This window comes from Atractosteus spatula, chromosome 1, assembly GCF_055471065.1.
Source record: "Atractosteus spatula isolate fAtrSpa1 chromosome 1, fAtrSpa1.hap1, whole genome shotgun sequence".
NCBI classification, from domain to species: domain Eukaryota; kingdom Metazoa; phylum Chordata; class Actinopteri; order Semionotiformes; family Lepisosteidae; genus Atractosteus; species Atractosteus spatula.
The window spans coordinates 54472092-54478960 of record NC_142706.1 but is presented as its reverse complement, the minus strand read 5'-3'; positions in this window follow the sequence as shown (position 1 = coordinate 54478960).

The following is a 6869-nucleotide window of genomic DNA, read 5'->3' as shown; positions in this document are numbered from 1 at the left end:
AAGGACAACAACATCCGGGCTCTTTCTCGAGCTGAAGGGGCGCAGCTTGGGTATCCCTTAATTGTATTGCGGGCAGGCTTTGCGGTCGCGTGTATTTACTAGAACGTCCTTTCGCGAACGTACTACTGTAGTTTGTTTTTTTTTTGCCGTCATTGCAAAAGTAACTGTAAAATAGCCAACGTTGAAAATTATTTTATCAGTATCGATGTATTTCTGTTCATTGTGGAAATATTTTATTTAATTTATTTTCTGCACGCTTGAAGGAGCGTTTAAAACAACCGGACAAACGTCTTCCTAAATACTCCCCTTTGTTGTTGGATAAGGAAAGCACGGTTGCGGGTTATTATGTAAATGTAAATGCAAAATAAAAGTGGACGTTTCAGCTTTGAATTCGTTGTTATAAAAGATGGGTCACCTTAAGAGACAGGAGACAAGTAATTTTTTTAAGCTCTGAACACAGTAACCCTCCCATGATCAATTCGAGAGAGCATCAAGATAGTGTTACTGTTTGGTCGGTCTTTATGTATTTTGTATATATAAAAATAACACGGCTATCAATTGTTGCCTGTTTCAAGCTAAACAATATAGAAACTATCTTCTGTGAAGGAAATTGTATTGGAACAGAGACAAATCAACTAATTTTTGACTTTTTGAAACTTGATAATACAGAACCAAATAAAACCAGTATCCATCTCTGAATATATAATAAATCACTTTATTAGCCCTATACAATTTCTTGCATTAGGAATTTGTCTTTTTGCATACCCCCAGCTTGCTCTCCATGAGACACACAGGGAGAGAGCCTGAGGTCAGAGCACAGAGTCAGCCATTGTACAGCACCCCTGGAGCAGCTGGGGTTAAGGGCCTTACTCAGGGGCCCAACAGAGTAGGATTGTGGGATTTGAACCAGCAACCTTCCAGCCACAGGCGCAGATCCTTAGCCATGATATGGAAAAGTTGGAAAAGGGCCTTGCTCAGGGGCCCAATGGAGTAGGGTTCCTCTGCCAGCTGCAGGATTTGAGCCAGCAACCTCGCAGCCATAGGCACAGATCCTTACCCACAGAGCCACCACTTCACCCCATATTATAGCAGAAATTCAGGACTGTCAGTCCCCAATAACTGCAACATGGAAAAAGAAGAGCCTCTTTATTGAGGTGAAAGTAAACTTAAGTGCTGTAGCTTGTAAAAGAAAGCAAACAAGATGGTACCAGTTATGAAATTAAAAAAAAAACACTCATCCATGTACAAAAATAAAAGATCTTGAATGCTTGTCAATCATTCCAGAAATCAAGGTGTATGTACCAGTTAAGGGACCCATGCTTTGGGTCAGACTAAATGATTTTACTTAGAACCTAGGATGATTTCAGGGTGCAGTATTGGCTGGCTAGATTATTTGATGTCACAATATGGTCTTTTCACTCTCAATCTGTGGAATGTCTTTTAGCATCTGCAGGCACTTCAACAGTTTGGTAGCAGACTGTGCTGCCCTATTATTTGAATGAATATCAAGCGAGACAAAGTTGCTGTATCGGATGTTAAATTTCTAGTACTGCTGCCTTTAATAATGATGCTGATGGTAGCAGTCAATATGGATTTTTTAAAATAAGATAAGATCACTTTATTAGCCCTATACAATTTCTTGCATACACACACATAGGGAGAGAGAAGCCTGGGGTCAGAGTGCAGGGTCAGCCATTGTACAGCACCCGTGGAGCAGCTGGGGTTAAGGGCCTTACTCAGGGGCCCAACAGAGTAGGATTGTGGGATTTGAACCAGCAACCTTCCAGCCACAGGCGCAGATCCTTAGCCATGATATGGATGAGTTGGAAAAGCTTCCTTTGTTATTAGTTGGTACAAATAAAGACCTAAAAAACATCAGGTCACTACCAGTGGATTACAGGTCAACCAGCACAGGATGCCTGACCCAAGAAGTGTGAAAAATGTCTTTGTAAATTGGATAGAAGATTTAACGCTCAAAAGCAACAGATAGCTTTGTTAGCCAATGCCCTGTGTACCCCCCATATCTCTAGTTCATTGAGCTATCGCCTTTGCTTTTTAACTATGACAGCTAATGAGCACCCAATGAAGCATGGAACCATTAAAAGCTTTACAATAAACTACAGACTCCAGCTGCTGATCAAGTGGTTTATTGAGTGTGTGGAGAAAAACAAGGAGTTCACTTTATCACCGTTGGAGGTAGCAGATATGTTACACCTGAGCTGGAGAAGTGTGACTGAGCAAACATTTTCATCTCGTTATAAAAAAGGCCAAATTCAAGCCACAAAATGAAACAGCAGGTGTGGAAACAATAGCCAAAGACAACAACAGCGAATATGTACATTCTTGATGTAACATCTGCAGAATTTTAGTTGCATACCATTAATGACAATAATGCCGATCCCATTTTCAATTTACTTCTTTATGTAAAGAAGTAAATGTGTCTAATCCAATAAGGAATAAAGTTAGGCTTAATTATTTTGTTTTGTCCGGTGGATTTACAATAATGTGAACTGGTGCAGTGTACAGAAATCACTTGAGATACTCATACAGTATTTCAGGGGTTAATTGCCCTGAAAATGCATCTTGCAGAGTTTGCAAGAGGTTTAGCAAAATTACTTCAAAGTCTTCTTTACAATTATCTAGTGTGTGGGAAACACATAACGAATTATTTGAAACACATGGATCTCCATATAAGGTAGTTTAATCTAACTGCTAAAAAATGACATTAACTGACATTGTACACAATCAAGAAAGCAGAGGAATTCAGAAGTCTCATATCATCTGAAATATTCAAGTTTTAAAATAGTTTCCAATGTTTAATATTTGTCAAAATGACAAAAAATGAACAAATCAGCTGACCTTTTTCAGTTGACAAAAAGCTGTACAGGACATGTAGTAATCTCTAGTAATCCCTACAGTGTTGTCAATGGATTACACTTTATATGTCGGCTGGAAGGCAAGTGTAATAAAAGGCAACTGAATATAAATTAAACTTCACTCAGAATGACAGATTATATGAAGGCTTATACAAACAGGACATGTACCTTAAGTTGTACAGTAAGCTGCACAACTAATGTACAGCAAGTGACTTTTACAGTATGTGTTCTCACTGCCATTGACAAATACTGTGAAATAATTTGCTTCCTGTTTTCAAAAGGAAGAAAACTGGTAATTACTTAGCATGCTCTATGTGGAGTTTATTTTACATCATAAGAAAGAATACATGAAAACAAACGCTCCATTTTAGATGAAGCACTTAAACATAACTTGAAAAAATAAGCCACTGGGTGTATGGGAAAACCTATGTCACTTGCCATACAGATTATCCTCTAGTTAAGTTCTAATTATTGTTTCCATAGCCTTAAATAATTAATAGAAACTAATTCCATTTTGACGCCATCTGCATTGATGGGGGCTGTATTCCTGCCAATGGGTGTCACCCCTGTCTCCAAACAGTTGCTGCAAGATTTTGTTAAGCAGACCATTATTAAGCGAGCCATGCATCTCAGTATGTTTCAGGATCTAAACTATACATGTCATTTCTTTTTTTACAGCTCAGCATTGTATCAGTAAACCTGCTGTGTTTCAAATTCACTCACTGTCACCTAATAATGACTTGTTTACTTTTGTAAAGTTTTCTTTTTTAAAGTTGCTGTAAATGTAAAAAAATCCCTTTAAATTCACACTCAAGTCTCAGTTGTCTGCTTATTTGAAACCTTGTAGTCAATCAGATGATCTATAAGAGAATGGTGAACAAAGTGCTTGAATTGAATGCATTGGTACATGATCGAGACAGGAAATTGGATGCCGCTTTTACAAAGAAGGACAGGTATGTTGATTAGTGTGCTACCTGTCAGCCAATGCTTAGAATAATCTTCAATTAAACCAGTTTTTATGTAACAGCAAGAAGTGAATTAGCTTCTTTTTGCTTGAGGTATTATTATTAAGGTTGCTGCTGGAAGAAGTGTTAGTGGGGCCAGCTGGGGGCGCTCACCCTGCAGTCCATGTGGGTCCTAATGCCCCAGTATAGTGACAGGGACACTATACTGTAAACAGATGCCGTCCTTCGGATGAGACGTAAAACCGAGGTCCTGACTCTCTGTGGTCATTAACAATCCCAGGGCTTTCTCGAAAAGAGTAGGGGTGTAACCCCGGCGTCCTGGCCAAATTTCAAATTGGCCCTTACCAATCATGGCCTCTTAATAATCCCCATCTTGAATTGGCTTCATTACTCTGCTCTCCTCCCCACTGATAGCTGATGTGTGGTGAGCGTTCTGGCGCACTATGGCTGCCGTCGCATCATCCAGGTGGATGCTGCACATTGGTGGTGGTGGAGGGGAGTCCCCAGTACCTGTAAAGCACTTTGAGTGGAGTGTCCAGAAAAGCGTTATATAAGTGTAACCAATTATTTTTATTTCTACTTAAATCCACTGATGACCTTAAAAACTAAGGTACCAAAGAAATTTACACATGAAAGTAAAACAAGTATTAATTTAACTTATTTCCTCCTTGAGCTTAATTTCCTGGATTGCTGTACCTTTAGCTCTACACTGGCAATAGCCGTGATCGAACACGTCACAGCTACAGCTACAACTACAGTAAAATAGGAGGAAACATAACAGTGCTTGTAGAACACATTTGTGCCACAAGATGGAGGCAATGAGACAGACTTCAGAAAAGAGTTCGTGTGTTGGTTCAGAATGTTCTGTGTGTTATATTTGGAAGAATCCTTACAACACTATGTATTATTCTTATGTAGTATAGATTTTGTAATTAATCAAGTGAAGGCATGTTTTAATACCTGCCCCTTATGTTTTGACAGAACCCTAAATCCAAGAAAAAGCTTGATACATCTAGACTTAATCTTCAAAAGCTTTTGTTTCTGGGTAAGGTTTATGACAAACAACCAAGATGAAACTCAGCATAAGTTAATGCATTTTATGGCTACACCCTGAATTCTCTTAGGCTAGTTGCTTGCTGTGGAGAGCCTGTATGCTCTTGGGGAACAACATTCCCATCACAGTCTCATCTTACACCTAGACATCTTACATGGACAAGGCAAGATGTCTGATATAGTAGTTACAGTGCACTATCTCTTCAAAGTTTCTGTTTACTCTGTTCAGTCCTCTTGCTTCTATTTTAAAGATACTGCTCTCTGATCCCCTTATTACCCCACCCTCTCACCAACCTGCATTATATTATAGCCCTCTTTAAACTAAATACTATAGTAAACCAATATTTCTTGTGAAAGAGATCATCCATCCATAAAACTAACCACAGTTTTCCTGAATAATGAATGCAGTCCCAGCACTCAACACTCACTAACTCAACAATGCAACTTGAAAAACAAAGAAACTCAAAATACCAGTAAAAAGAACGAAGGTAGTGTAGCAGAATAGATTTCTAAAGAAGGAAAAGCATGTCCTGTGCTAACAACCTGCAACAGTCAGAATTAGTGTTCGGTGAGTCATTATTGTATCATAATTCAGTCAGTTGTCTTTTCCCCAGTTTCAGGTTTAACAGACTTATTTTCCAAGATGAAGGACATGACTATTCTAGACTAATCCTGAGCTCAGAAATATGACAGCAAAAGAAGTTCTAAAAATAATATAATGGTACCATAATATTAGGTCTCAAAATTAAAAATGAAGCAAAGAAAAATAAATCCCAAGAACCAGTCCTGATATTGTATTTTTCCATATTAATCTCTGGGCACGCTACCAATTTAACAGTTAAAAGTCTTATAAAAGGTGAGAGCTAATCTGCTACAGTATCATTAAAACAATTTTCTCAGGACTTAATAACCGATTAAAATATATTATAGGGAAAGACGTTATTTGTTACGTCCGGGCGAGCCACAGCTCATCGTTCTCAGTCTCCACGGAAACCAGCCGCATTCCCAGGAGACTCCCAGGGCTGTGAGGTCTCACTCGGGCCGCTTGTCATAACCACCCGCCCTCAATTAAAGGGTGATTATTCCATCAGTCCAAGACAACCTTGACCTGCCTGTAGTCCAGTGCTCTGTCATTGAGCTGCCATCTGGATAGGGTAGTGCCTGCTGCACAACAAGCCTGCTTCCAAGAAGGACAACAAGCCCGACTTCAGCCCGAGTATTTGTCCGTCTCAAACCCGCTCCGTCTGTCGGCCAGCCGAGCACCGGACCAGTGACAAAGAACTGTAGATCCTGCCAGACAGCCCTGAGTGTCGGCACAGCCACTGGGCCCTGCTAAACCCCTATAGCTGCAGTAGCTCTCGGTCTCAGATTAACCTGTGTGCCACTGCTGTTCAGCTATCTCTACCTGCCTTCATACTCTGATCTGGTTCGTCTGTCTCCTTCAGCTTTAGTCATTCCCCAAGGTTTGACTGGGATCAAGGGTTTGGATTCCTCAGCCTGTCAGCCAGACATGGTTTTCTACATCTGATTGCCCTGTCGTAAAATTATTATCGTAGGCTTTACCTTTCCTGCTGAAATGATTGACCTACCTAGCTATTGTTCAATATCCATTTTAATGTAGTGCATTTGTATTGTATTGTTTTCAAAACTGAACCGTGGTGGTTTCTTCGTGTTATTGATAAGATCAAAAGTATGTCCTGTTAAAGCAGCAGTTAAGCACAGACTGCATGTGTTATGAAGAATTTTCCAGTTAACAAGGTATCTAACAGTGGAAAATATTGAATCCCTCATAAAACGATGTAAAGAAAATGCAAAAACCTCACCGTTCCCTATTTCCTGGGAAGTGAGGGCTTCTGGCAAGTCTGCATACCTTAGGTGGAGGAATTTACTTTTCAGCAAGCAAAACAGCAACCAGGCTTGTGGCTACAAGCTCTTAGCTGATTGCATCACATCCGACAGAAATTACCCTGTTTTA